Source organism: Oncorhynchus mykiss, chromosome 2 (genome assembly GCF_013265735.2).
Source record: "Oncorhynchus mykiss isolate Arlee chromosome 2, USDA_OmykA_1.1, whole genome shotgun sequence".
Lineage (NCBI taxonomy): Eukaryota > Metazoa > Chordata > Actinopteri > Salmoniformes > Salmonidae > Oncorhynchus > Oncorhynchus mykiss.
Window position 1 is genome coordinate 86,056,138 of NC_048566.1, and position 18,484 is coordinate 86,074,621.

Consider the following 18,484-nt stretch of genomic DNA (forward strand, 5'->3'; position numbering starts at 1 on the left):
TATAACGAACATTCTGGGATAACAATTACGTAACCAACGTTCTCTAGTAATACTTGTTCCGTGCGATTAGGGACTTAGCCTAATTGTTTAATAAAATTGCGGAGAGAGCAAACCCCAATTTAATTAGGTCTATAATCAACAGCCTAACTGTTAAATGTGCCTGGCTTTATAAATCATCCATATGCAGTGTATTCGGAAAGTATTCAGACCTCTTGACTTGTTCCACATTTTGTTACATTACAGCCTTATTCTAAAATATATTTTTTTAAATCCTCAGCAATCTATACACAATACCCCATAATGACAAAGCAAAAACAGGTTTTTAGACATTTTTGCAAATGTAGCGATTGCAGCGATTACAACCTCGAGTCTTCTTGGGTATGACTCTACAAGCTTGGCACACCTGTATTTGGGGAGTTTCTCCCATTCTTCTCTGCAGATCCTCTCAAACTCTGTCAGGTTGGATGGAGAGTGTCACTGCACAGCTATTTCCAGGTCTCTCCAGAAATGTTCGATTGGGTTCAATTTCGGGCTCTGGCTGGGCCAGTGTTGTCTTAGCTGTGTGCTTGGGGTCATTGTCCTGTTGGAAGGTGAACCTTTGCCCCAGTCTCAGGTCTTGAGTTCTCTGGAGCAGGTTTTCATCAAGGATCTCTCTGTACTTTTCTCCGTTCATTTTTCCCTCGATCCTGACTAGTCTCCCTGCACCTGAAAAACATCCCCACAGCATGATGCTGTCACCACCATGCTTCCACATAGGCAGGGTGGCAGGTTTGACGTGCCGCTTGGCTGTCAGCTTGGCTGCCAGCTCTAGGAAGAGTATTGGTGGTTCCAAACTTCTTCCATTTAAGAATGATGGAGGCCACTTTGTTCTTGGGGACTCTCAATTCTGCAGAAAGTTTTTGGTACCCTTCCCCAGATCTGTGCCTCGACACAATCCTGTCTCGGAGCTCTACGGACAATTCCTTTGACCTCATGGCTTGGTTTTTGCTCTGACATGCACTGTCAACTGTGAGACCTTAAATAGACAGGTGTGTGCCTTTCCAAATCATCTATTTAATTTACAATCAAGTCATAGAAACATCTCAAGGATGATCAATGGAAACAAGATGCACCTGAGCTCAATTTTGCATCTGATAACAAAGGGATACTTTGTCATTATGGGGTATTGTGTGTAGATTGAAGAGGTAAACAATTATTTAAACTATTTTAGAATAAGGCTGTAACATAAAATGTAGAAAAATATACTTTCCGAATGCACTGTACATCTACAGAAATAAGACAGATCTAGCTTCTGTTGCCTGTTAGAGTGTTTGTTTAATAGCCTACTGATTCCGTGAGCACCCGTTTCGAGTTTGTTTTTCACATCCTCCGTATCCATTTTGCTGTCGACATTACTGTGTTCGGAGTTTGTTATAACCAATTTATTGATGTGATTATGATAGGCTATAGGTCAGGCCCTATTGGGCACATGAATGCGATGCTTACATGTTTCACGTAAAGAGAGCAAGGGTTGAGGGAATAGGGAATGTTTTTTCTAAACAAATTAGGGATTTCGGTAACAGAACTTTTCAGTCAGAAACAAGTTAGAAACTAAATGGCTGTAATGATGTTGCAGCTTCCTCGTGGACAGCCCAATAAACACTTGCAGTGCTGTGGTGCTTTTTCACTGCAGTAGGGTGGAGAGCGAGACAACGTGGGCCAGTCACACGGGCACTCGCTGTAAAAACATTTAACACAGTGTGACCAATCGGGCTTTTTCTTGAGTCATTTGTATGTCTTAATAATTTAAACAATCCGTGTGTTTAAAGCATCAGACAAGCTCAGTGCATATGTAGTTGGTTTTATTCAAACACATAGGGTATGTCTGTCTCTATATTTCTATATGTCTGTCTATACATTTAGACCAATCGATTGGTCGAAAGAACCGGACAACTCTCGGTTGACCAAGATTTTTTCTTTCGTCGGGAACAGCCCTAAAGTGTACCAAGTATGGATGCCACTGCTGCCAAGCTAGCTCTTTATGAATGTGCCAGGAAGCTACCAACTAAGAAAAAAGTTTGTGATTGTCACGACTTCTACCGAAGTCGTTGCCTCTCCTTGTTCGGGCGGTGCTCGGCGGTCGACGTCACCGGCCTTCTAGCCATCATTGATCCATTTTTCATTTTCCATTGGTTTTGGTTTTGTCTTCCCACACACCTGTTTTCAATCCCATTCATTACCTGTTGTGTATTTAACCATCTGTTACCCCTCATGTCTTTGTCAGAGATTGTTATATGTCAAGTGTTGTTTTATGCTGTATAGGTGCACGACGGGTCCTCGTACCCATGTTCGTTTATGTATGTACGTATTTAGTGTTTGGAGCATGTTAAGTGTACTTATATTAAAATACTCCATTTACACTCCGTTTTGACTCTCCTGCGCCTGACTTCCCTGCCACCTATACACACGACTCTGACAGTGATTTAGCTACACTTCTGTGAGACGTTGAAAAGTATGAGATACCACCGTATTGTTTTTCATGCCGTGAGCTGAAAGGGATTCTAGGCCAGTGTTTGAGGGGAGTGTGAGAGACCTTTGATATCTGAGAACCATATACCCTCTGAAAGGATCAAGACAAAATTATTTAAGTCAATATATGTGTGACTGCTTTGATGCCTGTTTTGGCTGGAATGGACTAATGTTTTGTCAGAAATGGTTTCAAACCAAAGGCTTATGGGATCTGCCCTGAATCCGATGATGGGTCAGTAAATGTCTGGAAATAATTGTTTTATATTATATATATACAGTGAGGGAATAAAGTATTTGATCCCCTGCTGATTTTGTACGTTTGCCCACTGACAAAGAAATTATCAGTCTATAATTTTAATGGTAGGTTTATTTGAACAGTGAGAGACAGAATAACAACAACAAAATCCAGAGAAACATATGTCAAAATTTGTATAAATTGATTTGCATTTTAATGAGGGAAATAAGTATTTGACCCCTCTGCAAAACATGACTTAGTACTTGGTGGCAAAACCCTTGTTGGCAATCACAGAGGTCAGACGTTTCTTGTAGTTGGCCACCAGGTTTGCACACATCTCAGGAGGGATTTTGTCCCACTCCTCTTTGCAGATCTTCTCCAAGTCATTAAGGTTTCGAGGCTGATGTTTTGCAACTCGAACCTTCAGCTCCCTCCACAGATTTTCTATGGGATTAAGGTCTGGAGACTGGCTAGGCCACTCCGGGACCTTAATGTGCTTCTTCTTGAGCCACTCCTTTGTTGCCTTGGCCATGTGTTTTGGGCCATTGTCATGCTGGAATACCCATCCAATACCCATTTTCAATGCCCTGGCTCAGGGAAGGAGATTCTCACCCAAGATTTGACGGTACATGGCCCCGTCCATCATCCCTTTGATGCGGTGAAGTTGCCCTGTCCCCTTAGCAGAAAAACACCCCCAAAGCATAATGTTTCCACCTCCATGTTTGATGGTGGGGATGGTGTTCTTGGGGTCATAGGCAGCATTCCTCCTTCTCCAAACACGGCGAGTCGAGTTGATGCCAAAGAGCTCCATTTTGGTCTCATCTGACCACAACACTTTCACCCAGCTGTCCTCTGAATCATTCAGATGTTAATTGGCAAACTTCAGACGGGCATGTATATGTGCTTTCTTTAGCAGGGGGACCTTGCTATTGTTTTCTTGGTGACTATGGTCCCAGCTGCCTTGAGATCATTGACAAGATCCTCCCGTGTAGTCCTGGGCTAATTCCTCACCGTTCTCATGATCATTGCAACTCCACGAAGTGAGATCTTGCATGGAGCCTCAGGCCGAGGGAGATGGACAGTTCTTTTGTGTTTCTTCCATTTGCGAATAATCACACAAACTGTTGTCACCTTCTCACCAAGCTGCTTGGCGATGGTCTTGTAGCACATTCCAGCCTTGTGTAGGTCTACAATCTTGTCCCTGACATCCTTGGAGAGCTCTTTGGTCTTGGCCATGGTGGAGAGTTTGGAATCTGATTGATTGATTGCTTCTTTTATACAGGTAACAAACTGAGATTAGGAGCACTCCCTTTAAGAGTGTGCTCCTAATCTTAGCTCGTTACCTGTATAAAAGACACCTGGGAGCCAGAAATCTTTCTGATTGAGAGGGGGTCAAATACTTATTTCCCTCATTAAAATGCAAATCAATTTCTAACATTTCTGACATGCATTTTTTGGATTTTTGGTTGGTATTCTGTCTCTCACTGTTCAAATAAACCTACCATTAAAATTATAGACTGATCATTTCTTTGTCAGTGAGCAAACGTACAAAATCAGCAGGGGATCAAATACTTTTTTCCTTCACTGTATATACATCATTTTTAATGATGAGCGAGCATTGCACCTTTTCCTTTTCAGTAAATGTCTGACCAGTGAGTGAATCACCAACATGCATGTGTCAGTATAAATCAACTACACATGCACATACAGTGGGGATAACAAGTATTTGATACACTGACGATTTTGCAGGTTTTCCTACTTACAAAGCATGTAGAGGTCTGTAATTTTTATCAAAGGTACACTTCAACTGTGAGAGACGGAATCTAAACCAACAATCCAGAAACTCACATTGTATGATTTCTAAGTAATTAATTTGCATTTTATTGCATGACATAAATATTTGATCACCTACCAACCAGTAAGAATTCTGGTTCTCACAGACCTGTTAGTTTTTCTTTAAGAAGCCCTCCTGTTCTCCACTCATTACCTGTATTAACTGCACCTGTTTGAACTCGTTACCTGTATAAAAGACACCTGTCCACACACTCAATCAAACAGACTCCAACCTCTCCACAATGGCCAAGACTAGAGAGCTGTGTAAGGACATCAGGGATAAAATTGTAGACCTGCACAAGGCTGGGATGGGCTACAGGACAATAGGCAAGCAGCTTGGTGAGACGGCAACAACTGTTGGCGCAATTATTAGAAAATGGAAGAAGTTCAAGATGACGGTCAATCACTCTCAGTCTGGGGCTCCATGCAAGATCTCACCTCGTGGGGCATCAATGATCATGAGGAAGGTGAAGGATCAGCCCAGAACTACACCGCAGGACTTGGTCAATGATAGGACTTGACCAGGACTTGACCTGAAGATAGCTGGGACCACAGTCTCAAAGAAAACCATTAGTAACACACTATGCCGTCATGGATTAAAATCCTGCAGCGCACGCAAGGTCCCCCTGCTCAAGCCAGCGCATGTCCAGGCCCGTCTGAAGTTTGCCAGTGACCATCTGGATGATCCAGAGGAGGAATGGGAGAAGGTCATGTGGTCTGATGAGACAAAAATATAGCTTTTTGGTCTAAACTCCACTCGCCGTGTTTGGAGGAAGAAGAAGGATGAGTACAACCCCAAGAAAACCATCCCAACCGTGAAGCATGGAGGTGGAAACATCATTCTTTGGGGATTTTCCTTTTCTGCAAAGGGGACAGGACGACTGCACCGTATTGAGGGATTATTGATTTATTATTATTGATTATTGATTTCGTATTGATGGATGGGGCCATGTATCGTGAGATCTTGGCCAACAACCTCCTTCCCTCAGTAAGAGCATTGAAGATGGGTCGTGGCTGGCTCTTCCAGCATGACAACGACCCGAAACACACAGCCAGGGCAACTAAGGAGTGGCTCTGTAAGAAGCATCTCAAGGTCCTGGAGTGGCCTAGCCAGTCTCCAGACCTGAACCCAATAGAAAATATTTTGAGCGAGCTGAAAGTCTGTATTGCCCAGCGACAGCCCCGAAACCTAAAGGATCTGGAGAAGGTCTGTATGGAGGAGTGGGCCAAAATCCCTGCTGCAGTGTGTGCAAACCTGGTCAAGAACTACAGGAAACGTATGATCTCTGTAATTGCAAACAAAGGTTTCTGTACCAAATATTAAGTTCTGCTTTTCTGATGTATCAAATACTTATGTCATGCAATAAAATGCAAATGAATTACTTAAAAATCATACAATGTGATTTTCTGGATTTTTGTTTTAGATTCCGTCTCTCACAGTTGAAGTGTACCTATTATAAAAAATTACAGACCTCTACATGCTTTGTAAGTAGGAAACACTGCCTATTTTGCAGGTTATCAAGTACTTGTTCTCCCCACTGTACCTGTACTTTTTGTTACTTTCACACACAGAAACTAGTATTGCTACTATACAAATGATTCATACTCACCATTGATTGTCAGAAAGACCACTGAATGACAGCGGTTAAGAGTGGAATGCAAAGGAATTATGATAATTTGGTTGTTGTTACATTGTATGAGGTAGGCCTATGTGCTGTGCTGGATTGAGCAAGATCATAGATCTAAAGAAATGTTCTTGCTCACGTGTTCCTGACATGTTTTTCTCCTGTATTAGACCTGTAATTCCTCATCAGAAATTGGATGAATGGCCATTGTGCTCCTGTGACACATGGCTTCTGCTCCTTCTCACACTCTCATGTACCTGAAATGGAAGGGAATTTCTGTACTCGGTGAACCATGAGAGAGGCCTATTTAGTGAGGTGATTTTAAGTCTTTCTTTATAATAAGGTTAGGCCTAGTGATGGGATTTCTGCCAATGCCAGCAATGGACAATTTGATATGAACTTGACCATTTGATGTCTAGTGTAGTGTCTGTTTGAAAGTGTTTATGAGAGGCTAATCAAAGTAAAGGAAGGAAATGTTCAACTTGGTTGCTTTTTCCATTCTGTGGATGCCTTTTGTGTGTTGTAGCTGACGATTGACATGCCTTATGTCCCACCCGACTTTGGCTTCTCCGCTGTGGGTTGTGCTCACCATGCCAGTTATGTTTCAAAGGCTTTTTTTCCCTTTTGATTTTGTGTTGTAATGACTTTATGTCTGTATGTGTGTGAGGGAGTGGTGTGATGAGAACGCTGCTGCTAATAAACACACAAAGCAATTGTGTGTCTGTACATGAATATTCATATGGGGCAGAGCATCCGTTCCTGGGTCTCACCATCTGGTTCTGTGTAGCGTTTGACTGAGGCGTTAATCATTGGGTCATAAGGCTCTCTGCAGTCTGATAGCAGCTGGAGACATGGACCTGTGGATGTCCCACCAATATCGAGCCACAGCCAAACTCTGGGTCCCTCTCGTTCTGAAGACAGATCTGTGTGAGGTCGTGGCCCTACACTCCCAGCATACTTAACAGAAACATCTAGAAGGGTTACACATGTGCGCCACGACTCCCAATCCCAGGAACTTCACACAGATCCCGGCAAACAGATTTTGAAGTGTTCCCCAATGCATCAGAGATATACAGATTTCATTCAGCAGTGGACTCTTATGAATGCATCTCTGGTATAGGCCCATGCGTGCTGTTTGTTGGGTCTGTAATTGTCACACCCTGACCTTAGAGAGGCTTTTTTATTCTCTATTTGGTTAGGTCAGGGTGTGACTTGGGTGGGCAAATCTATGTTTCTATTTCTTTGTTGGCCTAGTATGGTTCCCAATCAGAGGCAGCTGTTTATCGTTGTCTCTGATTGGGGATCATGCTTAGGCAGCCCCTTTTCCCACCTTAAGTTGTGGGATCTTGATTTTGTTAGTTGCTGTATAGCCTGCAGAACTTTACGTTTGTTTATCTTTTGTTGTTTTTTGGTGTTCATCAAAATAAAGAAAGATGTGCACTTACCACGCTGCACCATGGTCTCATTCCAACAACAGATGTAACAGTAATAGGTAGTGAGTTATCAAAATGGTGGCCTGTTTTTTCCCAGCAGCTTAACTAATGTCCTGCAGTGAGGCTCCTTTTCACAGAGAAATCACACTAATAAGTGTTGTCTTTCCCTGGGGCCAACAGTACTCCTTCATTGTCACAGTCTCTCATGAGCTCCCCCAAACTAATAAGCTATCTATTTAGAGCAAGCAGAGAACAATATAGCTGGTTACTTGCAAGGCAATCTCTAAGAATGGAAAACAGGATCTGTGCTTAAGCTAATGAATGTGCAGAGCTGCGTTTTAGCATCAGAATCATGTATTTAACGTAGGTTAATTTGCTATGGGAACACACAATGAGTGATTGATCCTTAATCTGTCCAGCGACTCATCTATAATGTGGGTGAAATGTAAGTTTTATTGGGTCCTTCCTCTCGATGCCAAGAGGAGTAGCTCTTCTAGTCCATTTCTGACATGGTCACCTTTGTCTCCTCAGTTATCAAAGTGCAGAGAAGTCTTATAATGGACACTCTGGGTTTGGCTTTAAGTCCTGGAGCAGGGTTTGCAGAATACCCAAACCCATGTAGCCTAGCCGGCTGATATGTCATCAGCCAAGACCCGCTGTAATGAACCATGAACAACTTTAATTAGACTAGATTAACATCTACACTTCTGTGAGATAGTACTTCTAGAAAATTCCAGATTCTACTGACTGTTTGCAGGCCAAAGATACTGTGGTGTATGTCTAGAGCTGTGGCTTTAAATTAAGGTCTATAGTCTTAAGTTATAGGCCTATGTATACTTGTCATATGCTCCGATTTGAGTCCTTTGGGCATTGTGGAGAAAGAGTCCAGCTGGATATAGAAATGAGACTGGGTGGAACTCAGTTCCTTGCACCAACCTCATTATTTACTCAGCATCAACCTCATTATTTGTTAAAGACCCAGCAACTTGGATGGCGTCGACAGAGATGGTTGCCTCGCTTCGCGTTCTTAGGAAACTATGCAGTACTTTTTTTAATGTGTTATTTCTTACATTGTTACCCCAGGAAATATTAAGTCTTATATCATACAGCCGGGAAGAACTATTGGATATAAGAGCAGCGTCAATTTACCAACATTACGACCAGGAATATGACTTTCCCGAAGTGAATTTGGACCACCACCCAGGACAATGGATCAGATCCCAGTAGGCGACCCAAAACAACGGCGCCGCAGAAGGGCACATTGCTCACCTCTCCCGAGTATAATACTCGCCAATGTAGACAAAATTCGAGCAAGGGTTGGCTTCCAGAGAGATGTCAGAGATTGTAACATTCTCTGTTTCACGGATACATGGCTCACTAGGAATCCTTATCAGAGTCGGTAGAGCCACCCGGTTTCTTCACGCATTGTGCCGACAAAAACAAGCATCTCTCTGGTAAGAAAAAGGGCGGGGTGTATGCCTTATGATTAACGACTCATGGTGTGATCATGACAACATACAGGAACTCAAGTCCTTTTGTTCACCTGACCTAGAATTCCTTCCAATCAAATGCAGACCGCATTATCTACCAAGAGAATTCTCTTCGATTATAATCACAGCCCTATATCCCCCCCAAGCAGACACTTTGACGGCCCTGAAATAACTTAATTGGACTTTATGTAACTGGAAACCACATATCCTGAGGCTGCATTTATTGTAGTTGGGGATTTTAATAAGGCTAATCTGAAAACAAGGCTCCATAAATTTGATCAGCATATTGAATGCGTGACCCAGGCTGGCAAAATTCTGGATCATTGCTACTCTAACTTCCGCGATGCATACAAAGCCCTCCCTCGCCCTCCTTTTACGTGGACTGGGATATGTTCTAGATAGCCTCAGACAGCAACATGTCGTAGGCTTGATTACCAACGATGACGAGACGTCCTACAGGGAGGAGGTGAGGGCCCTCGGAGTGGGGTGTCAGGAAAATAACCTTACACTCAACGTCAACAAAACAAAGGAGATGATCGTGGACTTCAGGAAACAGCAGAGGGAGCACCCCCCTATCCACATCGACGGGACAGTAGTGGAGAAGGTGGAAAGTTTTAAGTTCCTCAGCGTACACATCACGGACAAACTGAAATGGTCCACCCACACAGACAGCGTGGTGAACAGCGCCTCTTCAACCTCAGGAGGCTGAATAAATTGGCTTGTCACCAAAAACACTCACAAACATTTACAGATGCACAATCGAGAGCATCCTGTCGGGTTGTATCACCGCCTGGTATGGCAACTGCTCTGCCCAGAACCATAAGGCTCTCCAGAGGGTAGTGAGGTCTGCACAACGCATCACCGGGGGCAACCTACCTGCCCTCCAAGACACCTACACCACCCGATGTCACAGGAAGGCCAAAAAGATCATCAAGGACATCAACCACCCGAGCCACTGCCTGTTCACCCCGCTATCACCAAGAAGGCGAGGTTAGTACAGGTGCATCAAAGTGGGGACCGAGAGACTGAAAAACAGCTTCTATTTCAAGGCCATCAGACTGTTAACAGCCGTCACTAACATTGAGTGGCTGCTGCCAACATACTGACTCAAATCTCTAGCCACTTTAATAATAAAAAATTGGATGTAGTAAATGTATCACTAGTCACTTTAAACAATGGCACTTTATATAATGTTGATATACCCTACATTACTCATCTCATATGTATATACTGTACTCTATACCATCTACTGCATCTTGCCTATGCCGTTGGCCATCGCTCATCCATATATTTATATGTACATATTCATATTCATTCCTTTACACTTGTGTGTACTGTATAAGGTAGCTGTTGTGAAATTTTTAGATTACTTGTTAGATTTTACTGCACGGTCGGAACTAGAAGCACAAGCATTTCGCTACACTCGCATGAACATCTGTTAACCATGTGTATGTGACCAATACATTTAGTTTTGATTTTATATTACAGTGGGGAGAACAAGTATTTGATACACTGCCGATTTTGCAGGTTTTCTTACTTACAAAGCTTGTAGAGATCTGTAATTTTTTTATCATAGGTACACTTCAACTGTGAGAGACCGAATCTAAAACAAAAATCCAGAAACTCACATTGTATGATTTTTAAGTAATACATTTTCATTTTATTGCATGACATAAGTATTTGATACATCAGAAAAGCAGAACTTAATATTTGTCACGAATCCCGTTTCCTGAGTCTGTTTTTTGCCTATGTTCTGTCCTGGAGTGTTTTTTCCGGCGTCCTGGAACGCACCCTGTCTGGTTGCCGGGCAATGTAGCCAGTTGGGGTTTCTGATTACCCGCACCTGTATCCCATCAGCTATCTGCACACCTGGTCCTGATCATCATCTCTCCTCTTCATAAGCCCGGACCTGACATCCATTCCCTGCCGGATCGTTAGCCATGAACAGTATGTTGTGCCAGAGTATCAGCCTCAAGTTGGATAGAATTTGTTTTGTTGTTTGTTACGTATTGCTTGCCTTAAACTTACCTCCGTTTGTTTTGTCTTCAGTTACTCACCCGGATCATTTACCCCATTCCCGCCTGGTCGTCGGAGGATTCCGCTTCCCCATTGGATACACCTATTTACTCCCATCAACTCACCACCGCTGCCCGCTACGCCACCTGGATATATCTAACCATTCACTTTCACTTGTAAATAAATACTCACCTTCTTCCTACTCTCCTTGTCCTGGTCTGCTTCTGGGTTCGATTTTTGAAGAAACGTGACAATATTTGGTACAGAAACCTTTGTTTGCAATTAGAGATCATACGTTTCCTGTAATTCTTGACCAGGTTTGCACACACTGCAGCAGGGATTTTGGCCCACTCCTCCATACAGACCTTCTCCAGAACCTTCAGGTTTCGGGGCTGTCGCTGGGCAATACGGCTTTTAGCTCCCTCCAAAGATTTTCTATTGGGTTCAGGTCTGGAGACTGGCTAGGCCACTCCAGGACCTTGACATGCTTCTTACGGAGCCACTCCTTAGTTGCCCTGGCTGTGTGTTTCGGGTCGTTGTCATGCTGGAAGAGCCAGCCACGACCCATCTTCAATGCTCTTACTGAGGGAAGGAGGTTGTTGGCCAAGATCTCGCGATACATGGCCCCACCCATCCTCCCCTCAATACGGTGCAGTCGTCCTGCCCCCTTTACAGAAAGCATCCCCAAAGAATGATGTTTCCACCTCCATGCTTCACGGTTGGGATGGGGTTGTACTCATCCTTCTTCTTCCTCCAAACACAGCGAGTGGAGTTTAGACCAAAAAGCTTTATTTTTATCTCATCAGACCACATGACCTTCTCCCATTCCTCCTCTGGATCATCCAGATGGTCATTGGCAAACTTCAGACGTGCCTGGACATGCGCTGGCTTGAGCAGGGGGACCTTGCGTGCGCTGCAGGATTTTAATCCATGACGGCGTAGTGTGTTACTAATGGTTTACTTTGAGCCTGTGGTCCCAGCTATCTTTAGGTCATTGACCAGGTCCTGCGGTGTAGTTCTGGGCTGATCCCTCACCTTCCTCATGATCATTGATGCCCCACGAGGTGAGATCTTGCATGGAGCCCCAGACAGAGGGTGATTGACCGTCATCTTGAACTTCTTCCATTTTCTAATAATTGCGCCAACAGTTGTTGCCTTCTCACCAAGCAGCTTGCCTATTGCCGGCAGGGTAGCCTAGTGGTTAGAGCGTTGGACTCGTAACCAGAAGGTTGCAAGTTCAAACCCCTGAGCTGACAAGGTACAAATCTTTCGTTCTGCCCCTGAACAGGCAGTTAACCCACTGTTCCTAGGCTGTCATTGAAAATAAGAATTTGTTCTTAACTGACTTGCCTGGTTAAATAAAGGTACAAAAATAAAATAAAAAATTGTCCTGTAGCCCATCCCAGCCTTGTGCAGGTCTACAATTTTATCCCTGATGTCCTCTCTGGCTCTGGTCTTGGCCATTGTTGAGAGGTTGGAGTCTGTTTGATTGAGTGTGTGGACAGGTGTGAGTTCAAACAGGTGCAGTTAATGCAGGTAATGAGTGGAGAACAGGAGGGCTTCTTAAAGAAAAACTAACAGATCTGTGAGAGCCGGAATTCTTACTGGTTGGTAGGTGATCAAATATGTCATGCAATAAAATGCAAATATATTACTTAAAAAATGTTGTTTTAGATTCCGTCTCTCACAGTTGAAGTGTACCTATGATAAAAAATTACAGACCTCTACATGCTTTGTAAGTAGGAAAACCTGCAAAGTCGGCAGTGTATCAAATACTTGTTCTCCCCACTGTACAGTATGTCTTCTTTAACTCTGTGGCACACTAAAAGTCTTTTACGTTCTGCTTTTACTCTGTTAATGAATAGCAAAAGAGGTGTGTTTAGACTAACTAGCGTTCAGTCGTATAAATATCTCATGCTTATCTCATGACTGGGGACAGAATTATTTTGTTCTGTTGTGTTAGCCCAATGTATCTAAATGGGAAAACGATACTAGAGAAGAGGCTTTTGATAGTCAGGAAACAGTCTTCTAACAAACTCACATCATTCCCTAAGCTTTGAGCTCTCTAAAGCTCATCTAATTCGATGCAAGCCACTCTTGTGGGCAAAGGGAATTGTTACTAGCAGACAATTGCTGCCCTCTGTCTTCATATTGATCTGCCCCTGGTCCACAGGCTGCAGGAATGGACATTCCTTAAACTACAGGCATGAATGAGTTACCGTCTCTGATTCCACTCCACGCAGCTCCACTTCTCTTGTCGTTTATCAAATTAAAAGGTTTCTGTGGGGGGTTGAGCCTGCCTGCAGGCGTGAGGCGCAGACATGTCAGCAGCCGGGGGGTTAGTGGAGTTAGTGTGTGTGAATGGACCTGTGACTGAGGCAGGGGTATGGATTAAGGCTGGGAGGGGGTGAGAGGTACGATCCCTGATAGGCTATTTAACATGATACAGGGCCAGGGGCTTTTGTACTAACTTTTGGGGGGGAGGGGAAGTGATTGTGTGTGTGTGTGTGTGTGTGTGTGTGTGTGTGTGTGTGTGTGTGTGTGTGTGTGTGTGTGTGTGTGTCGGTTTGTTCTTCTATAGAATGTTCCTTGTTTTATTGTCCTTGTGGGGACATTGGGAGATTTTATGTCCCAACAAGGATAGTAAAACAAGGAAAATTCTCCTTCAAAGGCTTTTTTAGGCTTAGGGGCTAGGTTTAGGGTTAGGGTTACACTTACTGTAGGGTTATAATTAGGGTTAGGGTAAGGGGTTATTAATTAGGTTTAGGGTTATCTTAAGAGTTAGGGATAGGTTTAGGGAAAATAGGATTTTGAATGGAAATTAATTGTAGGACCCCATGAGGATAGATGTGTGTGTGTGTGTGTGTGTGTGTGTGTGTGTGTGTGTGTGCGTGCGTGCGTGCGTGCGTGCGTGCGTGCGTGCGTGCGTGCGTGCGTGTGTGTGTGTGTGTGTGTGTGTGCGTGCGTGTGTGTGTGTGTGTGGTGAGTAAGGAGTAGGTGTGTGGGTTTTAGGACAAGGTTTGAGCCAGTATGTTTTCCACGAGGAGAAGATTCCTGAAGTGCTCAGGGTTTTTCCACCTTACAGGCTGGGCCAGAGAGAAAGAGTGAGAGAAAGAGTGAGAGAGAGAGTGAGAGATAATAGAGGGAGGGGCAGTAAGAAGGCGGAGACATAGGGAGAGAGCAGAAAGTAGATATTCACAGTTTGGCTAGGTAGTCAGAAGAGGGATCTATGTAGCTGTCCTCCAGTGGCAGTGGAGTATTGGTAGGATAAGGTGGGCATGCACATATCCAGTGGTCTGTGTGTGTGAATGGCTAGGGGACAAGACTGTGATGGTCAGATAGCGGCAATGCAATTGTCTTGGTCGTCAGCTGTACTACTCTACTTTACATAGTAAGTAAATTCTACTACCCATTACTTTGAATTATGATAAAGTTTCCTAATTGAATGCGCTAACTGGTCAGAACCATCAGACTGTGAATTCAAAGATGCAAATACTGTTATTATATGATCCTTTTGTAAGTGTGACAGTTATCAAACAGATATTCACTCAGTTGTGTATGTTAATTGACTTTTAGGTTTTTTACATTATTGTCAGCCATGCATGATGCCAGTCCATGCAGTGCTCATTGGTGTCAGCCATGCACGATGCCAGTCCATGCAGTGCTCATTGGTGTCAGCCATGCATGATGCCAGTCCATGCAGTGCTCATTGGTGTCAGCCATGCATGATGCCAGTCCATGCAGTGCTCATTGGTGTCAGCCATGCATGATGCCAGTCCACGCAGTGCTCATTGGTGTCAGCCATGCACGATGCCAGTCCATGCAGTGCTCATTGGTGTCAGCCATGCATGATGCCAGTCCACGCAGTGCTCATTGGTGTCAGCCATGCATGAAGCCAGTCCACGCATTGCTCATTATTGTCAGCCATGCATGATGCCAGTCCACACAGTGCTCATTGGTGTCAGCCATGCATGATGCCAGTCCACGCAGTGCTCATTGGTGTCAGCCATGCATGATGCCAGTCCACGCAGTGCTCATTGGTGTCAGCCATGCATGATGCCAGTCCACACAGTGCTCATTGTTGTCAGCCATGCATGATGCCAGTCCACAAAGTGCTCATTGGTGTCAGCCATGCATGATGCCAGTCCACACAGTGCTCATTGGTGTCAGCCATGCATGATGCCAGTCCACGCAGTGCTCATTGGTGTCAGCCATGCATGATGCCAGTCCACACAGTGCTCATTGGTGTCAGCCATGCATGATGCCAGTCCACACAGTGCTCATTGTTGTCAGCCATGCATGATGCCAGTCCACACAGTGCTCATTGGTGTCAGCCATGCATGATGCCAGTCCACGCAGTGCTCATTATTGTCAGCCATGCATGATGCCAGTCCACACAGTGCTCCTTGTTGTCAGCCATGCATGATGCCAGTCCACGCAGTGCTCATTATTGTCAGCCATGCATGATGCCAGTCCACACAGTTCTCATTGGTGTCAGCCATGCATGATGCCAGTCCACGCAGTGCTTATTGTTGTCAGCCATGCATGATGCCAGTCCATGCAGTGCTCATTGGTGTCAGCCATGCATGATGCCAGTCCACACAGTGCTCATTGTTGTCAGCCATGCATGATGCCAGTCCACACAGTGCTCATTGTTGTCAGCCATGCATGATGCCAGTCCACACAGTGCTCATTGGTGTCAGCCATGCATGATGCCAGTCCACACAGTGCTCATTGGTGTCAGCCATGCATGATGCCAGTCCACACAGTGCTTATTGGTGTCAGCCATGCATGATGCCAGTCCACACAGTGCTCATTGGTGTCAGCCATGCATGATGCCAGTCCACGCAATGCTTATTGCACTTGAGGAGGGCTGACTACACCGATTATTTGCTCACAATGAAGGAACGGTGCCAGCCCTGCCAAGAAGAAGGCATGGATGGACTTTTTGAGGGCAAACTGTTGGAGAGCTCTGTTTGAGGTAATACTAAAAATATGAGCAAGATCAATTTTCTTCAACTCTACAGCAAAAAAACTTTTAGGCTTAAATTCAGGTTTTGACCTCTCAATTAACTTTGTGCAAATAAATATGTTGTTGTTCTTTTGAAAGTCATTGAGATGCAATTTACTCATATTAGTCATTGCAGCTTTACATAATAGGCTTTGAGGCACTGAAAGGCAGGAGTCCTCAGGGATGTTATCAGGCATTGATTCACAAAAGGCTAAAGGAGTGGACTCTGTGGCAATCCATTTTGTGCTATTTGCATGCCAAGAGGGATGAGTCCCCTCCCAGATCTCTTACTATCTCCAATCAGAGGGGTTGGGTTAAATGCGGAAAACACATTTCAGTTGAATTCATTCAGTTGTACAACGGACAAGGAATCCCCCTTTCTCCTTTCAACAGTTTCAAAGGACTGGGAGAGGTGTTGACCCTCCTCTCCTCACTTCCAGATCAGTTATCCCGAGCGTGCATTCCTCTCCTCTGGGTCCACCTGATAAGTGTCAGTGTGTGAATCCCGTGTCTGTCCATCTGTCTGTCAGATAGGCTAACCAGCGCTGCTTCCCCGGGAGGGTCGTGATAAGATAATTGAAATGTTTAAAGGTAATGATTAAATAATTCTACCCTGAAACGTAACCATTACGGAGTATAGTTTATGTAGCATGTATAAGGAATAATTAAAGTATTAAACATAAGTCCAATTAGGTTGGACTGGGAGAGAGAGAAATGTGTGTGTGCCTAAGAAAATACAGAAGAACAGTTAGGTTGGACTGGGAGAGAGAGAAATGTGTGTGTGCCTAAGAAAATACCGAAGAACCATTCAACTGTTTGAACCGACCTGGCAGGAACTCTGAGGAACCTATGAGAGCATAGGGAGTACTTCTCAAGGTTTCCCTAATCACGGGGGAATGGAACTGTCGGCTGGGCAGTGATACATAGTGGTGAGAACTATAGAGATAAAACTCACCTACTGTTTGTGTGGAAGTATGTGCGTAGGATACCTACTGTTTGTGTGGAAGTATGCGCGTAGGATACCTACTGTTTGTGTGGATGTATGTGCGTAGGATACCTACTGTTTGTGTGGAAGTATGCGCGTAGGATACCTACTGTTTGTGTGGAAGTATGTGCGTAGGATACCTACTGTTTGTGTGGAAGTATGTGCGTAGGATACCTACTGTTTGTGTGGATGTATGTGCGTAGGATACCTACTGTTTGTGTGGAAGTATGCGCGTAGGATACCTACTGTTTGTGTGGATGTATGTGCGTAGGATATCTACTGTTTGTGTGGATGTATGTGCGCAGGATATCTACTGTTTGTGTGGATGTATGTGCGTAGGATACCTACTGTTTGTGTGGATGTATGTGCGCAGGATATCTACTGTTTGTGTGGATGTATGTGCGCAGGATATCTACTGTTTGTGTGGATGTATGTGCGTAGGATACCTACTGTTTGTGTGGATGTATGTGGGTAGGATACCTACTGTTTGTGTGGATGTATGTGGGTAGGATACCTACTGTTTGTGTGGATGTATGTGCGTAGGATACCTACAGTTTGTGTGGATGTATGTGGGTAGGATACCTACTGTTTGTGTGGATGTATGTGCGTAGGATACCTACTGTTTGTGTGGATGTATGTGGGTAGGATACCTACTGTTTGTGTGGATGTATGTGCGTAGGATACCTACTGTTTGTGTGGATGTATGTGCGTAGGATACCTACTGTTTGTGTGGATGTATGTGGGTAGGATACCTACTGTTTGTGTGGATGTATGTGGGTAGGATATCTACTGTTTGTGTGGATGTATGTGGGTAGGATACCTACTGTTTGTGTGGATGTATGTGGGTAGGATATCTACTGTTTGTGTGGATGTATGTGGGTAGGATACCTACTGTTTGTGTGGATGTATGTGGGTAGGATATCTACTGTTTGTGTGGATGTATGTGGGTAGGATATCTACTGTTTGTGTGGATGTATGTGTGTAGGATACCTACTGTTTGTGTGGATGTATGTGGGTAGGATACCTACTGTTTGTGTGGAAGTATGTGGGTAGGATACCTACTGTTTGTGTGGATGTATGTGGGTAGGATACCTACTGTTTGTGTGGATGTATGTGGGTAGGATACCTACTGTTGGTGTGGAAGTATGTGGGTAGGATACCTACTGTTTGTGTGGATGTATGTGGGTAGGATATCTACTGTTTGTGTGGATGTATGTGTGTAGGATACCTACTGTTTGTGTGGATGTATGTGGGTAGGATACCTACTGTTTGTGTGGATGTATGTGTGTAGGATACCTACTGTTTGTGTGGATGTATGTGGGTAGGATACCTACTGTTTGTGTGGAAG

General features: G+C 44.1%; 1 protein-coding gene across 2 annotated transcripts in view; it reads left to right on the forward strand.

Annotated features, from left to right (window-relative positions):
• The window catches only part of LOC110498335 (solute carrier family 45 member 3-like), a 68,428-nt gene that overhangs the window by 13,338 nt on the left and 36,606 nt on the right, over positions 1 to 18,484 (forward strand). Inside the window, exon 1 of one of the 2 annotated variants that reach the window (XM_036957742.1) lies at positions 14,378 to 14,531. The exons of the other annotated variant lie outside the window; for it this stretch is intronic. The gene's annotated coding sequence lies outside the window, so the exon portion shown is untranslated. Of the gene's footprint in view, positions 1 to 14,377; positions 14,532 to 18,484 lie in introns of those variants that run through there. 2 annotated transcript variants of the gene reach the window in all.